The following is a 22,235-nucleotide window of genomic DNA, read 5'->3' on the forward strand; positions in this document are numbered from 1 at the left end:
TAGAAGCACTGGCTACTTTACCAAAGGACCTGGCTTTGACTCCCAGCATCCACATGGCTGCTCATAACCATGACTCGGAGTTCCAGTTCCAAAGGATCTAATGCCTTATTCAAGCCTTCTCAGGCACTGCCTACATATGGTGCACAGACCTACATGCAGGCAAAACACCCATACAGATAAAATAATAAAATTGAAAACAAGATAAGAAACCCTTCACCATTCAGATTCTCTTCTCTCCCTTATCACATGTATATTCTGCATTTCACCTTAGAATTCCTATTCTGAGTTTCTTAGTATATTAGGTGTGACTTTTAGCAATGTGGTTTATTTTTTGTCAACATATACATATTGAACTTCTACCCTGTGTCTGGTCTAGCTATTGGCTCAAGAGACACAGGGATAAGCAAACCAGAAAATGTCTGAACCTGAAAGAACATGCATTTTAGGGTAAATAAGTATACTTATTTATATGTATATAACTAAAAATCAAGCAATTGAATCAATTAATTAATCCAGAAGGTAATAAGAATTATAAACAATGAATGGTAACAGGATCACAAGTGAAAACTGAATCCTCTTTTAGAAAGTGAAGGACTCTAACAGGCCCGAGCATAGCTACTGTGGCTCCAACAGTTTTTGCCCTTTTCCCTCTTTCCTTCTCCCTTGCTAGAAACCATTAGATTGCACTCCTAAAGCTAACCCCCAAGGTCTATTTCCTTATTTGACCGCTAACTCATTCCTAAGACAAAGCACCAAGGCCCAACAATCAAAATTCATTATTCAGCTAATATACTCAATCAGAACTTACTCACTCTAGCCTAGATTCCCCATTTTCTCTTTTAAAAACCCACTTCTGCATAAAATAAGCAAACAAACAACCCATCTACTTGTTGCTTGCTGTCTGACTTTTCAGCCTTCCCCACTGCCCCTCCAGGGTAGCAAATCTCCTTTGTGCTGAGAATTTGTTGTCTGGGTGTGTCCTGTACAATTCTGAGGAAGGCGACCTCTCTTACAGAAAGAATTGTCAATGACAACTTCCGTAAGATGGTAAAACAGACACAAGTCCAAGCTGGAAAGATTGCTCAACAGTTAAGAGCACTTGTTCTCGCTGAAGATGTGGGTTCTCCGCTATTCACAACTGTCTATAACTCCAGCTCCAGGGGATTAGACATTCTCCTCTGTGCTCCACGAACACTGTACATACACAGTATGCTTACAAACAAGCAGAACACTCATCCACATAAAATTAGACAAAAAAAAAAAAAGAATGAGCCAAGCCTGAGAAAGAATAATGCAAGCAGAGACAGCAGCAGACTCAAGGACTCAAAGCGGGGTGTATGGCACAGCAAGAAAACAAAAACAGGCCTGGTATGATGGTACAGAGGCAGGTGGATCTATTAGTTCAAGGCCAGTGTCATCTACAGAGAGAATTTCAGATGAGCCAGGAAGGGTGCTGGAGTAGACTGGAGGAGGGGAAATGGTAGATGATTGGAGAAGGGGGAGAAAAGTGGAAAGCAAGATCAGGAAGCACTTTGGAAAAGAGTTCCAGTTTTATTCTAAGGCGAGGGAAAACCCTTGGAGAATTTAGGCAGAAGTCACGGATGCTGTCTGATTTGTACTTTAAAGAACAATTCTGAGGGATGAAAAGCCCTGTGACCTTGAGCTAGGCAGACATTTCTTAGGTACAGCACAAAAGCTTGATCTGTAGGAGGAAAAAAAGATCAGAAATTGGATTTCATATAAATTAAGATGTTTTTGTTTTTAGAGAAACACCATAAAGGATTAAAAAGCCAAGTCACAGCCCGTCCTGGTGTGTCAGGAATCACTGCATCTTAACTATAAGTAAAAGGCTGAACAAATTGAAAAAAATGAAGAAAATGATGCCCTGGAGCAAACTTCCATCTTCCAGACTAGAGAGACAGGCAAGAGGTAGACACAAAGAACCATGGTGCAGGAGAGCAGAAACCAGCAAGCAGAAGTCGCTGCAGCACCAGGGCAGGGCAGGGAAACTTGAAGCACAATTGACAGTAGTTGGAGGTTTAGAGTGGATGAGTCTGAGTCAAAACCTCCTGGGTTTGGAGTGGGGGATCAACTTGTTGTAATAAGAGCGGCGGGGCTGCGTCCCCGGCACCCGGCCGCCCACATGGCTAACTTATGCCCCGAAATAATTACACGGAAACTGTATTCTTTTATACACTGCCTGGCCCATTAGTTCCGGCCTCTTATTGGCTAGCTCCTACATATTGATCTAACCCATTTCTAATATTCTGTGTAGTCCCACGAGCTGGCTTACCAGGGAGAATCTTAACCTGCGTCTGTCTGGAGTGGGAGAATCATGGCGACTCCTGACTCAGCTTCTTTCTCCCAGCATTCTGTTCTGTTTACTCCACCCACCTAAGGGTTGGTCTATAAACGGGCCTAGGCAGTTTCTTTATTATTTAACCAATGACCTTCCTCCATCATCAACTCAGGCAGGAAAGTGTTATACGGACAGAAGGAAGACCTGAGCTCCAGTCCCAGAACACAGATTAACAAACAAACAAACAAACAACACCTGGGTGTGTGACTCACATATGTAATCCCAGTGTAGGGGACAAAGCAGATGGGTAGATACCTGGGGCTTATTGCCCACTGGCCTAGCCAACTAGTCTTCCAGGCCCTTTTAAGAATGGGGAGAGACAAGTGGTATCTGAGAAATGACACCTGAGGGTGTCCTCTGCCTTCCAAACACATGCAGCACACATGTGCGCCCCCACACACACCTGTACATACAAACTCTAGAGAACCTATTCTGAGCTGGAGGGGGAAACCAGATTCTCACAGTTAACACTGAAGGAAAATTTCCCCATTCTTCTGGCAGAAGTAGGGAAAGGAACTATTTTGAAACACAATGTGCATTGCATAATATTTGGATTATGTTCTCGGAAACATGTCATCAGGCCGTTTTGTTGTAGGGACACAATGACGTGTACTCTCACGAATTAGATGGGAGAGGTCAGTCACAGGCTCCTGATGCGACTAAGAAATGAGGGACAGGTTGGAGAGACAGCACAGTCCCTGAAGTGCCTGTCATACAAGTATGGAGAGCTGAGTCCAGACCCCAGTCACCTATGTAATAGCTGAGCATGGTTGCACATGTCTGTAACCACAGTGACAGCATGGCAAAGACTGGTAGACCCTCAGAGCCTGATGGCCGAACAATCAAGCCAATCAGTCAGCTCTGGTTCACTGAGGGACTCTGACTTTAAAAATAAAGAGGAGAGCAAAAGGAGACACTCAACATCACTCTCTGAACCCTACTTGTACACACACACAAACACATATACATACACACATACAAACATAATACACATAAACATATACACATACATACACACACATATACACACATGAATGCATATATACACATATATGCATACACAGGCACTTACATACATACACACAGAGATGAGATAAGGACTGGGAATGTAACATAGTAGTGAAGCATATGCTTAGCATGTATGATGTCCTAGGTTTAATCTCCAGGATAAAAAAGAAAAGGCTAGTGAAATAGCTCAACATGTAAAGGTACTTGCTACTAAACCTGAAAACTTGAGTTCAACCCCAGGGACCATGTGATAGGAGAGAACCGACTCATACACGTTGTCCTCTGACCTACACACACACACATACACACACGCACACACACCCTAAGCAAAAGTAACTTTAGAATGAAGAGAGGGAAGAGAGAAGAAAATAAGAAGCACTTAGACACTTTACTCACGAAAGTTGACCTATAGGACATGAGGCCACAAGATATTTGATATTGCCAGCCATCAGAGAAATACAAGCTAAAAGCCCAGTGAGACCACACATCCACCTCAGGTGGAATAATAAATAGGAAGGAACATGAGGAGTGACTGATTCTCTCACACGTTGCTGGTGTGATTGGAAAATGGCAACTCCCCTTGTAAACAGTCTGACAATGCCTTGCAAAGGTGGCATATAACTTGGCAATAGTCCTTCCCGGTAGTGGTACCTGGAGGGTGAAAGCAGAGACACCTCATTTGTTTCCAGCAGCCCAGACCCGAATAATCACACAGAAACTATATTAATCACAATACTGCTTGGACTTATTATTAACTAACTTAGTAGTTAGTTATAGGCTTCTTATTAACTAACTATCACATCTTAAATTAACCTATTTCTATTAATCTATGTATCAGCATGAGGCTGTGGCTTACTGGTAAAGATCAGGTATCTGTGTCTTTCAGCAACTACATGGCTTCTCTCTGACTCAGCCTACTCTCTATATGTCTCTTCCAGCCTGGCTATATTCTGCCTTGTTACAGGCCAAAGCAGCTTCTTTATTAACCAGTGATAATAAAACATATTCATAACATACAGAGGGGAATCCCACATCATCTCCCTTTTTCTGTCTAAATAAAAAGGAAGGTTTTTAACTTTAGAATAGTAAAATTGCATATAACAAAACAAATATCAAGCAGGAATTATAGCTACAATATTTCTTTGTGAGTCTAAAGTTTCATATCTAATTTATCTTTCATCATAACTAAGGAAAATTATAACTATTTGTCTTCAACTCCATCAAAGATTCCAGAAGGATATAATATTACCTAAGTAAACAAGAAGTGCATTGTAAGCAACTTCCAAAGCTCTAGAATTGACAGAGACATCTTACTTCCTGGACAGTCACCCAAAGTTCTTCTGTAACATTAGGGCATCCATCTCCACCACAGGCTCATAGTATCTGGCAGACTTTTCCATGAAGCAAGAAATTTGAAAATCTGTTCTGCCTTGTAATGGCAACGTTCACTAGTTGCTTTCTTCTGTGTCCTGCAGAATATCTGGCAGTTTCTTCTGTGAAACAGGAATCCTGAAAGATCATTCTGTCTTTTGGAAAGTTCAGCAGTCACTTTTCTGTGGGTCCTGCATGTCCAGTTTATGCAGCATACCATAAAGCAGTCCAAACAAGAGCAGTTTCTTGCCCAAATGGTTAGCCTTGTCACAATGAAGGCAAATTCCATAACAAGTTTCTTCAATGCCCATCAACCTCTCTGAGGTAATTGGTGCTGCCAGAAGCAGACATGTCTCACTTTTGAGAAAAGTCTAAGTTCTTAAAACATTTTAAATGCCATATTCTGTAAGTCTTTGAAAGGTTTTAAAAATACCTACTCATATGAAATATATCTCTGTACACCTAGAAAACCTAACATGACTACAAATTTGACTATTACAAAGGACTACTATTAATCTGTATTTCTTAATTATACATTACATTTTTAAATGAGCTTCACAAACACAATACCTTAAGCAAGAGTAGAAATATATATACACAGTGTAACAAAATCAACCTTAAATTTGTATCAATAGACCAAGATCCATACCAATGCAAAGTATTCATCTCTATATCACATCTCCTTTATTTGTTTTTAGAAACTAAAGATAATCAGTTATAATCAACCCCCTTTAAATGAAAACAAATATTTATGAACAATGATTTGGGGAATTGGGGCATAGTTTTCTCCAAACTGCTTCCTGCTGTTTGTTGAATGAAGTATTTTTAGGGTTCATAGATACCTTTCTGGGGGCGGGTATTGTTCTATCAAACCACGGTAGCCTTAAAGGAATTCACACGTTCCCATTCTCTTTTCCAAAGTAATTTATCCTTTGACTCAAATTTTGAAGTCAAGATACCTTTATGTTGGCTTATTTTAGCAACTCCCACAATCAAATGTCTCTCTGCAGTTACCTCATCAACAGTCAAAAAATTCAAAGAAAACACAATAATATACAAAATCCATATTCTGTATTTTCAATCTTCGTGTGGCTTTTTTCTTTACTCCTTTAATCAATGACTGTCTGTACTCTTTTATATTACTTTTACTGTCTCTTTAAAGACTTTACTTCTTTTTATAGCTGTTTATACTCTTTTTTCTCTCTCCCCCAGGCCTATGTATATTTTTAAACACACTGTGTCTTGTTTAGAGATCTTTTATGTGTGAATCTGTCCTACTGTGTATCTAAATTCCTTTCTGACAAGGAGCATTTTAAAATGGTAAGCAGGGTGGTTGTGGCAGCCCTGGATTCTGGCTCCACCTCTCTTGACCTTTCAATATGGCAGAGGTGCACTTACTGCAAGCTTAGGGACTACTGGATGGGAGCCATGCTCACCACCTCAACCCTGGGAAGAACTCTGTAGCACATAAACCCTTTTTGTCTGAGTAAAAGCTAAATCTGCCATGCAGTGCTCTGCGTGGCCTGGAAATGTCTCCATGCATGGCGGTGTGAATCTGCCATGCTTTCCTGCCTGTGCACGCCTAGTAGACCCAATCCATCTGCTTTCCCAGGCAGAGGTGCTGAGTGGCAGGCATGCTCTCAGATACTTTCCTCTTAACCCCAAGTGGTATATAAGCACCTGGACCCAAAATGTGTGACTGGCCATGCAGGTTAGCCCCAAACATACGGGTGCCACTTGTAAAAGGAAACTTCTCTTTCATTCTCAGCCTCCCAGACCTGAATAATCTCACAGAAACTCTGTCAATCACAATACTGCTTGGACTATTAGCTCAGGTTTCTTATAAACTAACTCTTACATCTTAAATTAACCCATTACTATTAATCTGTGAATCTGTGTGCCAGCACAAGGCTGTGACTTACTGGTAAGAATTAGGCATCTGTTTCCTTCAGCAGCTACATGACATCTCTCTGACTCCACCTACTTTCTCTATATATCTCTTCCAGCCTGGCTATATTCTGCCTTGCTATAGGCCAAAGCAGGTTCTTTATTAACCAATGGTAATAAAAATATTCTTGCATACAGAGGGGAATCCTACATCAGAAGGGGAATGAAAATGTATGTTCCTTTGAGTGTATTAATTATCTATGTTAAGAATCACCAAAGGGTATGACTGAACCTGTAGCTCAGGGGTATATAGCATGCATGAAAGTCCTAGGTTCAATCTTCAGCATTGCAAGGGTTAAAAATAAATAAAAGTGGAGAGCATTTTCTTTTTTTTTTTTTTTTTTTTTTTTGGTTTTTCGAGACAGGGTTTCTCTGTGGCTTTGGAGCCTGTCCCGGAACTAGCTCTGTAGACCAGGCTGGTCTCGAACTCACAGAGATCCGCCTGCCTCTGCCTCCCGAGTGCTGGGATTAAAGGCGTGCGCCACCACCGCCCGGCTGGAGAGCATTTTCTTGAAGTTGCCTTGAAAAGAACCATTCAAACCTGTAAACAACCTAAATGTCCTTCTGCAGGCAAATGGATATACGAACTATGGTAGGTCTACACTCAGTAGCAAAGAAGCATATACCATGGAAACACAACACAAATGAATCTCAAAAGCCTTGGGAGAAAAAGGACAAGAAAGAATAACACATGCTGTGTTACTCTGCTATAGAACATTCTGGAAAAGGCACTACTTTGAGGACGGAAGGTAGATTAGCATTTGTCTGAGGCTGGCACTCGGAAGAGGGATCAACTGTAAGGATATGGGAGAGTATTTTAGACTGGTGGGGCTCTTCTGTAGCTTTGTGGTAGTGGTTACAGAACATACAGATTTGCTGAACTAGGATCTCCAGCCAGGTGAATGATGGTGCTGGTCCTTAACACAAGACTTGCTGGGAGAAGAGCAGGTTTCCAGGGTGTGAACCCTGTGGTTCTTTTTCAGGCTGTTGAGTTTAGAAGCCCATTAGTATCTTCCTTTCTGTTCTGTTGCTGTGATAAAATAATTTTCTTTCCTGCTGCAGTGATGACAAAATAAAAGTTGTCGTGACAAAAGCAACTGGCAGGAGAAAGGGTGTGTTCTGGCTCACAGTTCCGGGGTCCAGTTCATCACAGCAGGGAAGTCACAACAGCAAATCCCGGGGAGAGCTGGTCATGTTACAGCCACAATCAAGAGCACGGAACAACAAATCAATACATGCAGACTAAGGCTCAACTTGCCCTTTCAATTTTCACAGTTCAGAATCTCCTGCTTAGGGAATGGTTCTTCCCACAATGGGCAGGTCTTCCTACCTCAATTGTATCCCTCACTGACATCCCCAGAGGTTAACCTTAAGTTCAACAATCCTCATAGGTATGCCCAGAAGCCTAGTTCTTGGGTGTTGAGTTGACTGTGACTAGTAACCATCAAAGACACCTAAGTGAAAAGTGTATCTGTGACCCTAGAGTTTGGGTGAGAAGTCCAAAGCAGAATAAGTTGGGAGTTAAAATCATTTTGATAATATTTTTATGTCATAACCACACCATCAGCAATCAGCAAGTAACCTGTTACTTCTGTCTTGGGCAGTAGGTGTAGACTAGAGAGTGTGTTCTCTTCATCGGTGTTGATCGACATGGAGATGAGAGGGAAGCTATTGGCTCAGGGTGAGTATGTATCTAGGTAAAGGCAAACTGCCTACAAACAGAACCTTCACTGTAACCCACTTACTTTGTGAGCATTGAGTTCAAATCAGGACTAAATGGTGCCTGAAATTTTTGAACTATTATGAGCTACAGAGGAATGCCAGAGTTGATAAGTCTTATGAAAATAATTTATTGACCATCTGCTTATGTGTGTGTAATTCATAAGCACTGCAGATATAATTGAAAGCATATTTTTAATGTATGAAAACTGGTAGAACAACAGATAGTAGAGGAAATAATATACTATATTTTGTGGTGTTGAGAAGTAAGGAAGAAAGAAAAGGCTTTAAGCAAACCCATCCCACATAAATAAAAAAATTAAAGAAAGTCAGTTCCAATTAGTTCTGTGTTTTTACTTGATAGTCAAAGCATTTTATGTTTTGTTTTGTCTTGGAATTGGTTCCCTTATATAACACATGTCAAATAGCTGGAGAGATGTGGTTAGCTATTGCCAGCTAAAATTCCTGTCCCACAAGAACACTCCCTTCTGGCCCCTTCTTTTCTTCTCAGACTTTGAACACCGTGAGCTAGTGTTCAGAGCACAGTTCAAAGAACGGCTCCACAGAGAGGGCATTTCCAGGGTTGGCCCTCTAACTTTGAAGCTCTTATTAAGTTACTGAGTCCTGCCCGAACTCCTTCAGGACCCACTGTGTGGGTGTTGAAGACTGCTCACACAAGGTAAGGTCAGCAGGGACTTGGTCCTAAGCTGGGTTTCCCAAACAACACAATTTTGCTGAAGTGTGATGAGGGGAAAGAGAAACCAAAATGCTTTCACAGAGTCGGGTAAAACTAATTTCTTCTGTCTGATTATCTCATCCACCAAAAATAAAGGTGCCATTCAGAATCTTGCTTTAGCTAGGTGCTGGGGCAAGCCCGTAGTCCCAGCACCCAGGAAACTGATGTGGCGGCGCAAATGAATGTAGACAGATTATATAGATATATACAGCTTTAATAAGGAAATAAACTTACAGGACCACAAGATTATATAGATATATACAGCTTTAATAAGGAAATAAACTTACAGGACCACAGGTTCCCGCGGTGTACCGGAAAAGCGGAGCAAAAGAAAAAGGGGCTGCTGGGCTCACGCCCAGCAGATTTATCTGTAAACATTAGCCCAAGGCGAACACGCCCCCAATGGGTGGGGCTATGTCCCTACAAACTGAGGCAAGAGGGATGCTCGAGCCCAGGAGTTTGTGGCCAGCTTGGGCAGCATAGTGACACCCCAACTCTTCAAAGAAAAACTTCCCTTTAGTCCCAGCACTTGGGAGCCTGAGGGCAGGTGGATCTCTGAGGGTTCAATATCTTCATAGAGAGTTCCAGGATAGTGAGACCCTGTCTCAAAAACAAAACAAAACAAAAAAAAAACAAAAAAAAAAAAAAAGGAAAGAAGGAAGGAAGGAAAGAAGGAAGGAAGGGAGAAAGAAAGTTTTAAATAAACATACAAATTCTTACCCATTTCCACCAAATGTTCTTTTAGACACCTCACAACCTCTCAATTTTTCAGCAAAACTTCTTCAGTGAGACTCACAGACTTGGCCACAATAGGAAAAATAGATAATGACATATGTCTGAAAATTCCTTACTAAAAACTATCACTGGGTGTACTGACTTTAAATATTAACAGGAAAGAAGAAAGTTGGAGCTCTTTTGAGAAAGGAGACCACCCCTAGCCTTTTTTTGAGTCCGGATCTCTTATATGCCAGGCTATCCTCAAACTGGCTATGTAACTCTGGACAGTCTTGACCTAATAGGCCTACCTTTACCTCAAGATGGATGGCAGGGACATGAGAGTCCCCAAGAAGCTCAGGCACCAGCTAACCTGTAGTATACGACTTCATAGCAAACAATAAAAGAGACTGTGCCCCAAAAGCAACGTGGAAGATGAGGACTACCACCCAAAGCTGCCCTTTGACCTCCACAAGTGTGCTGTGCATGCATATGCCCTCACAGACAAACATACAAAAACTAACCAACTAAATAAATAAATAATCTTTTATTTAAAAAAGAGAAAAGTTTGAGATTCAAAACAACAGCAAATAGTCTGAGGGTGCGGTTTGGTGGGCGAGCATGAACTGGGCATGCGCAAAACATAGGCCTCCGTGGGCGAGCATAAATTGGGCATGCGCGAAACATGGTCTTCAAAGCTCTGAAAACAACACTGGTAAACAACAGTATACCACCTACACGGCATCATATCTACACTGCACAAAGCAAACCTGAGTGCGGGGGTCAGGGGAAGCAAGAGCATTTGTGAAGCTTCAGGAGCCCGTCTCTCTCCTAGGAAGAAATGAAGAATGTGGAGTTGCGAGCCTGGAGGGTGATAAAGCCATATCTTACCAGGCAAGCAAGCTCTAATTTTTCAAATGAATGCAAAGGAACAAGACAAGAAGACTCAACAACAACAACAAAAGCCAAGCCAAACAAACAAAAACTGAAGTGCCAAGATAGTCTAAAACTGTGATATCTAATGTGGTAGTCACATGTGTGACGTTTTAGAAATAAATCTGTTTAAATTGCATAAAATTCATTTCTTTGATCTCCTGCAATAGTCGCATGTGGCTGCTGTAACACATTGGGTTACACAGATATAAAACATTTTCACTGTTACACAAAGTCCAGAACCACAGAAATGTGGGTACAGCGCCATGAAGGCATAACTTGAAAGGATTCCCTAAGTTAATTGGCATGCTGCTGTGCCCAGTTTTATATATTTTCCATGGCCACAAATTATTCAGAATCCGAAAGGCATTCCATTAATTTCATAAGTATACAATGAGTCTCTACCAATACAAGAGTAGGTAATATGAGAAGCACAAGACTGAATAGAATAGGCTCTGGCCTAATAACAGAAAGGAAAACATGATCCGCATGAATCATCTTTCTGTTACTAAGACAAATAACTGATATGATCAACTTCTAAAGAGTAAAGGCAGATTTGGGCTCACCGCACTGGAGGTTTCTGTCCATGACTGGTTGGCCCCGTTGCTTTGGGGGCCAGGGATGAAGCAACATCTCACGGCCTGGGTGTGTGGCAGAGCAGAACCACATAGTAAACCAGCGAACAAAGAAAGAGAGAAAAGGACTGGAGCACCACAATCCTCTTCAAGTGACTTTAAGACTTCATAGTAGGGCCTCCTCTGAAAGATTACATCCCCCCAAAAGCACCATTCTATGATCAAACCACTATCACACAAGTCTTTGGGGGACATAGCGCTTATACACAAATAACCACAGTGCAAAAGAAAGAATGATAGGGGGCTGGAGAGATGGCTCAGTGGTTAAGAGCACTGCCTGTTCTTCCAAAGGTCCTGAGTTCAATTCCCAGCAACCACATGGTGGCCCACAACCATCTGTAATGAGATCTGATGCCCTCTTTTGGCCTGCAGGCATACATGCAGACAGAATATTGTATACATAATAAATAAATAAATATTTTTTTAAAAAAAAAGAAAGAATGATAATCTCCAAAGAGGGGTACCAATAAACATATATGAGATCAAAGAAGGGACAGGCTACTAGGAAGTTCCAAGAAATTCTCTCAGATGGGAAGTTTTTAAGCTGGCCCTTGGGGAAGACAGTTGGTAAGGTGGGAAGATCCCAGCACTGCAGAGGCCATATCTTGTTGAATTCTGTCCTCCCTGAGGTCTTGGCTCCAGTCCCCAGGTTTTCAGCTGGGAGGAGGAGCGTTAGGAGCAATAAGTGCTCAGATGGAGAGGCCGTTAAAAGCAAAGGCACAGTGATGGATGTGCACACGGGAAACGGAACAGCACATAAGCTTGGAGTCCAGCCATGGTGTTGCTCTCTTACGACTTGTACCTGGGCATGATATCAATTCTAGGACAAGCCAAACTTGTGCAGACAATGAGGTCACCTTTGCAAAAACACGAAAGCTAGATTTGGCAATGCCTTGATTGTTTGGGTCAGATATGGGAAGCACTTGGATAGTTTTAAATGTCAGCTTGCCATGACTTAGAATTACTTGGGGAATGAGTCTCTGATAAGGAAGTGTCTAGAACAAGTCGGCTTGTGGGAGACAGATTTGATTTGATTGTTAATTGATGTGGGAGAACCTAGGCCGGTCTGGGCAGCATTGCGTCGGGGCTTGGGTTTTGAATTGTGTGGGAGTAGAGAAAGCTAGCTGAGCAGACAGAGGGCGAGTGGACCACATGGGTGTGTTCGCCTTGCTTTGCTCTTGACTGCGCATGTAATGTGACCAGCTGTTTAGAGCGTCTGCTTTGATTTTCTCTCCATAGTGGATGGTGACTTGAAACTGTAAACTAAAATAAACCCCTTTCTTCTCTGAGGTGCTTTTCGTTTGGATATTTATCATAGAAACAGATATGAAACTAGAACACACAGGAAAAAAAAGAACCATTGTATTTTCATTTAAATACAGTTTTTAAGAAGTACTGAAGAATAATGCCATTAATTTCCCCTCCTTTGAGAACAGCCTGCCATTTGTTAAAAAAAAAAAAAATATGAGCAGGAGAACATTCTAGAACACAGTCAAGAAAAACATGGGACATTTCTGAGTGGGGAAGGGAAGTAGGTTAGAAGCTGAAGGTGAGGGAGCATGAATGACAGACCACTAAACCGTTAAGCTGACATGGACGGAGCAAAGCCAGAACCACAAGGTGGGAACGCAGTGCAGATCAAATGTGGAACACGCTGTCCCTTGCTAAGAAGCAGACAGAAAACAGTGCGTAGGTGAAATGCCAGCTCAGCGGGCTTGCGGATCTCTTATTGGATAGGAACACACGTAGAGAAGAGATGCTTGCAAACGGAGCTGAACCACAGATCTGTCAGCAGTCCCGTCATGATTCCTCCTGTGTGCGTTTTATAGACACACTGAAATATTAGTGTAAGTGCGAAGATGTGTTTGGTGTATCCAAATAAAAGAAAGTATTTGCCTGACGATTAGAACTGACATTTCCTAGGATTTTTTTTCTAACCCCACAGATCATTGCTGACTATTAGCACCTTTTCTGGTCACTTTTGCTTCTAAAATGTTGAAAATGAGATCCAGTGTGAGCCCGGGGAAGAGGCACTGCTCGTGGGGAGGCATTTACCATCCAAGATCTTTAAAACAGCCCTGATGTGCTATTCCCTCCCAGATGAGCACAAGTTGCCCTAAATATAAACGTGAATCATATGCTGAGTCCACGTCCATATTTGTGCATGTCCCTTAAATTCGACCATGCAGCTTCTCAGTGAGCTGTCCCTCTAGGGCACCATCCTCACTCTGTGAAGCTACCATAAATCACTAGGCACCACACTCCAGGGAGTAGAATGAATTTTTATTTGGCAAAATCTCTGCCTCAATTGCAAGCTCCCTTCCACTTCATTTTTGCACAGTTCGAGAACCAGAAGATAAAAGTCACCATCTAGCCGGACATGATTTCTGTCTGTGGTGGCGCTAGTGATGGGCCCAGTGCGTATTCATCAAGAACTCCGCCACTGTGCTTCATCCCCAGCCCTGGGATGTTGACTCTGAACTGTGGTATCTCAGCCAAATTGATTCTGACTAGACACTACTGGCTAGGGGTACAGCTCAGTGTCAGAGAACTTGCCTAGCATGCATAACATTCCAAAGCTGATCCCCAGCATGCCAATACATCAAAACAATGACAAAAGAACCCTCATATGTCGGGCAAGACTGTCGACTCACATTTTAAAGAGAAGTGTTTATTAATCTGAGCACAGTGATACATGCCTATAATCTGAGTACTCCGGATGTGGAGTGGAGGCAGAAGGACCAGGAGGTCAAGATCGTCCTTGGCTACACAGTTCAAGACCAGCCGGGACTATGTGAGACCCTGTCTCAAAAAGAAAGAAAGAAATGCATTCACATTTTCTAGTTTTTCTCATTGGTTGAGAAGCTGTGACTACTCAAGGTGTTCTAGCATTTTCTTCATGGCACAGTGGTTCCTGACTCTTCACACACTGACCACCTTCACGATTCCTGATGCCCACGTGAATCCTTTTGTTTCGTTTTTCACCAGACTCATTAAAAATTCTGTATTCACGTTAGATTTCTTTTTCCCAAATAGATTTAGTTAAGTCAGGGTTCAGTCAAACTGGAATATGGTGAGCCCCTAACCTAACATGGCCAGTAGCCTCATGAGAAAAGGTAGGGGGCTTGCAAGATGTCTACAGGTAGAGCTGCTTGCTGCCAAGACTGACGACTTGAGTTTATCCCTGGGATCCACGTGATAGGAAAGAACTGACTCCCAAAAGCTGTCCTCTGACTTCCACCGCAGGTTGTGTCACGCATATGAGCATGTTTGCACACACAATATAAATAAATACATGTAATAAAATATTTTAAAACAGTGGCAGAACATTTACTAGCATGTGCCAGGCCCAAGGTTCATCCAATCACAGAAGAAAGAAAGAAAGAAAGAAAGAAAGAAAGAAAGAAGGAAGGAAGGAAGGAAGGAAGGAAGGAAGGAAGGAAGGAAGGAAGGAAGGAAGGAAGGAAGGAGAGAAAATGTGGACCCAGAAGTAAGGGGGAGTAAGGACACATGAAGAGACATCCATGACAGGGCCAAGGTGAGACCATGGCGCCACAAGCCAAGGGTGTCATGCGACTACGGAGCTCCAGAAACCGTGAGAGAGGCACGGGGGACTTCCTTCCCAAACAAGGAAGGTGTGACCCAGAAGACACCTTGATTTCAAACTCTGACCTCTAGAACTACAGAACAATAAACGTCTGTTGTGTTCAGCCCTCCACCTGTGGCAGCCCTCGGAAACCAATAGGCTTTCTTCTCCATTCTTTAAATTTGGTGCTACCCTGGAGTTTTCCAAAAAAAAAACTTGTTTGTTTCAAACCTTTTTTTTTTTTTTTGTTTAGCAACTGCAATTAAGGCATGTGCGCACACGCGCACACACACACATGTGACAAGGGGGCATTGGCATGTGCCACCTTATAGGTGAAGAGGTCAGAGGACAACTTGGTGGGGTTGGTTCTCTCCCTTCATCTTTACGTGGGTTCTGGAGCTGAACCTCGGTCTCCCAGTTTGTGTGACAAAGTGACTTTACTTTCTGAGATACCCTGCCATCGCCTATTGCTCATGTCTAAATATTTTTACCTATGAATGTTTGAGCTGTTATCATTGGGATATCTTCCTCAGCCTCCCGAGGGCAAGGGTTGTGAAATACACCACCATGTCCAACCTCTTTTTAAACAGTTTCCTTTTTGTTGGGTTTTTCCTTTTGTGATCAGTGCAGAGCCTCACACAAGCACCAGGCAGGCACTCCACCACTGTGCTGTACTCTCAGCCCCCTGGGTGGGAATTTTAAGATTCAAAGTATGTGACAATTTAAATAATATCCTTAGTATTAATTTCTAGTTCAAATGAATTACAGTCATTCATGTAGTCTGTATGATAGCAACTTTTAAAAGAAAAATTTTGCTGAGACTAAATTACATGTGAAATTTTTCTATTATAAAAGTTCTAGATATACTTGAAAACAAAGAACTATATTTTCTTTGGAAGTTTGAAATATTGTATGTATTCAAGATATGTATTAGATCAAACCTTTCAATGTTACCTTCCTATCTTCTTGGTAGCCACTGATTTCATTCATTTTGCTTGACCTATTTTTGAAAATGCCTTTAATTGGCCCATACAATTGGATCATTATCTTTAAAGGTGTGTCATTTCACACTATCAGTTATTTCCCCTTGGCGATGTAAAAGACATATTTCACTGTCTTCTGGTACCAGATTTTGCCAAGGGGATGTCAGCAATCAGTCAGATTCTCATTTTTCTTCCCTATAATGGCTGTTATGTTTTCTCTTTACCTCTAACACTGTATAATTTTACTGAGATGTATAGATTTATAATATATATTCTACTTAGAGTTCTACATGAGACCTCATTTGTGTGTGTGTGTGTGTGTGTGTGTGTGTGTGTGTAGCCTGTGCACACATGTATGTGAGTTTCTGCACCCACATGCTGAAGGAGGATGTCAGGTGTCCTCACTCTCTGCCTTATTCCCTTGGGGCAGTCTCTAACTGAAACTGGAGCTAGGCTGACAGCCAGCAAATCTGCCTCTGTCCCACAGTACCGAGTTACAGTCACACATGTGGTCACATCTGGCTTTTTACATGGGTGCCAAGGATTCAAACACATTCACTCCCTTACACACTGAGCTGTCTCACCAGCCCTCATTTCTTTTTAAATTTAGATTTCTTTATTTTAGCTTATGTGTACGAGTGTTTTGCCTGCCCCCATGTGCATGTCTGGTGTCTTTGGCGGTGAGAAGAGGGTATCATTTCCCATGGATCTGGAGTTATGAATGATTATAAGCCACCATGTGGGTGCTGGGAACTAAACCCAGATCCTCTGCTCTTAACTGCTGAACAATCTCTCTGGTCCTTTCAATTATTTTAATAATAAAAAACATATTCACTATGATCTCTTTAGATACTACTTCTCTGTAATCCCCTTCATTCCCATCTCTGAAGCTCCTAATGAACACACGTCACATCCTATAGATAAACCCCCAGTTCCCTGACTGCTCCTCTTTGTCTCTCTGCCCTGTTTCCATGGTGAAAAGTTCAGCATTATCATCAATTTTGTAATTTTCTCTTGAAACTATTTTCAATCTATGGCTTACATTATCTACTGGATTTTTATTTTAATGAGTATGTATTTTGGACTGAGCCAGCCACCTGGGCCGAAGCGGGCCTGGGATGGTGAACTCCACAAGAGCAGGAGAGGATCCAGACCAGTGACACTTACAGAAACAGGACTGAGCCAGCAACCTGGGCCAGAGCAGACCTGAGACAGCAAACTCAACATGGGCAGGTACAGGGGAGCAACCACTGAGGGAGTGGGCCAGAGCCAGAGACCTGTGCAGGTCTGGGCATAAGTCTGGGACCTCCAAGGGAATGGGCAGGAACCAGAGGCCTCTGCAGGTCTGGGTGTGAGTCTGGGACCTCCAAAGGAATAGATCAGAGCCAGAGACCTTTGTGGGACCAACCTCAAGCCAGGAACCTCCACAGGAGCAGATCCAGGCCAGTGACATTTACAGAAACAGGATTGAGCCATCAACCTAGGCCAGAGCAGGCCTGAGACAGTGAACTCCACAGGAGCAGAGGAAACCCTGGGAGCACCGCGAAACTTCCAGGAACACGGAGTGACCAACAGGATGACTGGAACTATGGCACTGACTGCACCTGGAAGATTGCTGACCAGGGTCACAGACAGCTCACACTACATCAATCAGAGGAAAAGAGGAGTAGACAAGGTAAGAACGGACAAGAAAGAGCACATAACACTAGTAAAAACTAGTGACCCTATAACAGCAAGACTTGAACAACCAAATATAGATGAAGCAGAAAAAAAATGACCTAAAAAAATAACTTCAGGAGAATGTTTGAGGCCCTTAAAGATAAAATGAAAAATTCTCTCAAGAAATGGAGGAAAAGAAAAACAAAAAATTGGAAGAAATCAACAAATCCCTTAAAGAAAACCAAGAAAAAGCAATCAAACATATGAAAGAAATTAGTCAAGACTTGAAAACTGAAATAGAGACAAAAAAAGAAAACACAAGCTGAGGGAATTATAGAAATAGAAATCATGAAAAAATGATCACTAACCACAAATGAAAGCATAAACAGCAGAATACAAGAGATGGAAGAGAGAGTCTCAAGCTCTGAAGATACAATAGAAGAAATAGACTCATCAGTCAAAGAAAACATCAAATCTAACAAAAGCCTTTTTGTTTTGTTTTGTTTTGTTTTTCCAGACAGGGTTTCTCTGTGGTTTTGGAGCCTGTCCTGGAACTGGCTCTTGTAGACCAGGCTGGTCTCGAACTCATAGAGATCCGCCTGCCTCTGCCTCCCAAGTGCTGGGATTAAAGGCGTGCGCCACCACCGCCCAGCTTCTAACAAAAGCTTAACACATAATATCCAGGAAATATGGGACACCATGAAAAGATAAAAGATAAGAATAATAGGTATAGAAGAATTAAAATAGACCTATATCTATCACCATGCACAAAACTCAAGTCCAAATGGATCAAAGACCTCAATATAAAGCCAGCCATACTGAACTTCATAGATGAGAAAGTGGGAAGTACACTTGAATGCATTGACACAGGAGACCACTTCCTAAATATAACCCCAGCAGCACAGACACTGAGAGAAACAATTAATAAATGGAACCTCCTGAAACTGAAAAGTTTCTGTAAAGCGAAGGACACAGTCAACAAGACAAAACGACAGCCTACAGAATGGGAAAAGATCTTCACTAACCCCACATCAGACATAGGTCTGATCTCCAAAATATACAAAGAACTCAAGAAATTGGTCATCAAAAGAACAAATAATCCAGTAAAAAAAAAAAAAAGGAGTACAAACCTAAACAGAGAACTCTCAATAGAAGAGTCTAAAATGACTGAAAGACACTCAAGAAAATGCTCAACATCCTTAGTCATTAGAAAAATGCAAATCAAAACAACTCTGAGATTTCATCTTAAACCTGAAGAATGGCCAAGATCAAAAACACTGATGACAACTTATGCTGGAGAGGTTGTGAGGAAAATGGAACACTCCTGCATTGCTGGTGGGAGTGCAAGTTGGTAGAGCCCCTTTGGATGTCAGTGTGGCGATTTCTCAGAAAATTAGGAAACAACCTTCAAGACCCAGCTATACCACTTTGGGGTATACATCCAAAGGATGCTTAATCATGCCACAAGGACATGTACTCAACTATGTTCATAGAAGCATTGTTTGTCATAGACAGAACCTGGATACAACCTAAATGCCCCTCGACCAAAGAATAGATAAGGAAAATGTGGTATATTTACACAATGGACTACTACACAGCAGAAAAAAATGACATCTTGAATTTTGCGGGCAAATGGATGGAGCTAAAAAAACATCATTTTGAGTGAGGTAACCCAGACCCAGAAAGACAATTTTATGTACTCACTCATAAGTGGTTTTTAAACATAAAGCAAAGAAAACCAGCTTACAAATCACAATCCCAGAGAACCTAGACAACAATGAGGACCCTAAGAGAGACATACATGGATCTAATCTACATGGGAAGTAGACAAAGACAAGATCTCCTAAATAAATTGGGAGCATGGGTACCATGGGAGAGGGTTGAAGGGGAGGGGAGGGGAGAAGAACAGAGGAGAGCAGGAAAAATGTATAGCTCAATAAAATCAATTAAAAATTGCTATAAAATGAGTATTATTTTATTTCTAAGATTTCTAATTCTTTTCACTATCTGTTCTGGTTTCATTGAATTTTTCCCATAATGTTTTGTTTTGCTCAATGAAAGTTATGCCTTCATGCCTTTTCCCCCATCTCTGTGTATGCACACGAGTGTGTGTGTGCATGTGTGTGTGTGTCTGTCAGTGTCTGTGTGTCTGTGTCTGTGTATATGTGTGTTTGTGTATCTGTCTGTGTGTCCTCTTGTGTGTCTGTTTCTCTGTGTCTGTGACTGTGTTTGTGTGTAAGCCTGTATGTGTGTGTATCTGTGTGCATGTGTGCGCACATGCACACCTTCACACACCTTCCTACACCGCCCTGTCTGGTCTGAAACTCACTGTTTAGAGCAGAGCAGGCTGGCCTTAAACTTGTGACCCTCCTGCCTCTGCTTCCTGAGTGCTGGATTATAGGTTATAGATGGGAGCCACCACTCCTGGCAGCTTCCTTGTATGTCTCATGCACATTTCAGCATATTTAAAGCTTTTTCTCAAATTGTTCTATAAAATTAATTCCAATAGGAGTGTGGTGGTTTGGGTAAACATGCTTCCCATAGGCAACATATTTGAATGCTTAGCAACCAGGGTATGGAACTATTTGAAAGGATTGTAAGGACTATGCTCCCTTGTTGGAGTGAGTGTGGGTTTATGGAGGAAGTGTGTCACTAGGGGTGGGTGTTATGGTTTCAAAGCCTATGTCAGACCCAGGCCTAGTCAGTCTCTCCTCTCTCTCTCTCTCTCTCTCTCTCTCTCTCTCTCTCTCTCTCTCTCTCTCTCTCTCTCTCTCTCTCCTCTCTCTCTCTCTCTCTCTCTCTCTCTCTCTCTCTCTCTCTCTCTCTCTCTCTCTCTCTCTCTCTCTCTCTCTCTCTCTCTCTCTCTCTCTCCTGTAGATCAGGCTATAGCTCTCAGCTATTATATTAAAATAAAAATCATGGGTGCTGCCCTACTCCTACCATGCTTCTCGCCATGATAATGGACTAACCTCTGAAATGCTAAGCAAGCCCCCAGCTTTCTTTTATGAGCATTGCCTTGGTCATGGTGTCTCTTCACAGCAATAGAACTGTCTCAGACAAGGAGTAAATACATGTTCTTATATTTTTGTTGTTGACTTTCTTGGCTTTGAATTTGGTTGAGAAGCTCACTTAGAAACTAGGCTTGAATATTCTCTCTCTCTCTCTCTCTCTCTCTCTCTCTCTCTCTCCCTCCCTCCCTCCCTCCCACTCTCCCTCCCTCCCTTCCTCCCCCATCCCAGTTTCCCCTCTGCATGCAGTGGATTTGGATTTGCCTTCATTCTACATTTGGTTATAGGAAGCATCCATTCAGACTCCAACCTACTAGTGGCGCTTCCAAGGCCCCACTCCCAGTGACCTTGAAGACAGCACAGATTAGGCTGCCCTTCCTGCTGGCCTTAGTGGTAGCTGTGTCCTCCCTGCCCAGTAAGTCCAGGGTTGGCTCATGCTACAGCCCTGGGCAGTAGTAACTTTGTCAGCCTACTTCCATGAGCTCCTCCTGAAGCCTGCCATTCCTGTGGCTTCAGGCAGCGAGTTTGGCTTCAGCTCCCATCTGGGCAAGCAGCTCTTTGATTTTCATTTCCTTGGGATGAGCCAAACTCTAGTTAATATTGCCTGGTTCCAACCCCAGAATCCCATAAGCTTGTGGCTTCCGCTTAGCTCACAGTTCTGTGTTTCTGTTCCAGATTTGAACTACAGGAGTGTTTATTTAAATTCTAGTCTTGATAAACTTCATCGTTGCTGCGTGTTTGGAGTAAAGGACCTGTCAAAGAGCAGATTTTCAGGACTGCTGGACTCCCTTAGCACATGGAAGCGTCTGCAATGCCTTCGCTTTTATCCTCAGCTCCCCTTTAGATGACAGCACAATCTAGAATATTACTTCATAAACAAGCAATTCTTTAATAAGCACATGATTACTGTTTAGAAAGAATAATGGCTCTTGGGCTGGGAGAACAGTTCAGTGGTAAAATGCTTGCCTAGGATGTGGGAGACCCTGGATTTCATCCCCAGCCCTGAGGAAAAAAAGCAATAGTTCTTTAAATAATTTTGTCTTTCATCTGCTTATCTAATTAGCTTACCAAATGTTCTAATTCAGTTGTTATGGTATTGAAAATATTAAGCTCTTTACCTTCCAGCTAATCTTCACAGAATAGCACTTTTTAAAAAAGAAAAATACTGAGGAAAATTTCTTAGTCCCTGAGTCCCAGAATTTTCTAATGATTTTTTTTTTTTGCCATGTAAACAAGCCCAGGAGTAAATGAAATGTGGTTTATTGCTTATACTTCCTGGAATGTCTACAGCATTGCAGAATTATAGCATCTCAGTGTTGGGAGACATTCTTCATATGACCACACTGAATCTTTTCTTCCCCTGTTGGTCTGCATCAAATTTGTGAAGGTTAGTCACTAATGGGCTACGACTGTAGAGAATTCTGTGGCAAAGGTAAAATCCCACTTCAAAGGAAGCTTAGACACCCAGCTGGCCTCTTTGAAGAGAACTTATACCCATGAAAAATCTTTTGAAACTTTCTGATGGAACCTGATAGAGTAAGAAGGCCAGTGCCCCCTCCTCATCCCAAACGGAGCTG

Source organism: Chionomys nivalis, chromosome 5, assembly GCF_950005125.1.
Source record: "Chionomys nivalis chromosome 5, mChiNiv1.1, whole genome shotgun sequence".
Taxonomy (NCBI): Eukaryota; Metazoa; Chordata; class Mammalia; order Rodentia; family Cricetidae; genus Chionomys; species Chionomys nivalis.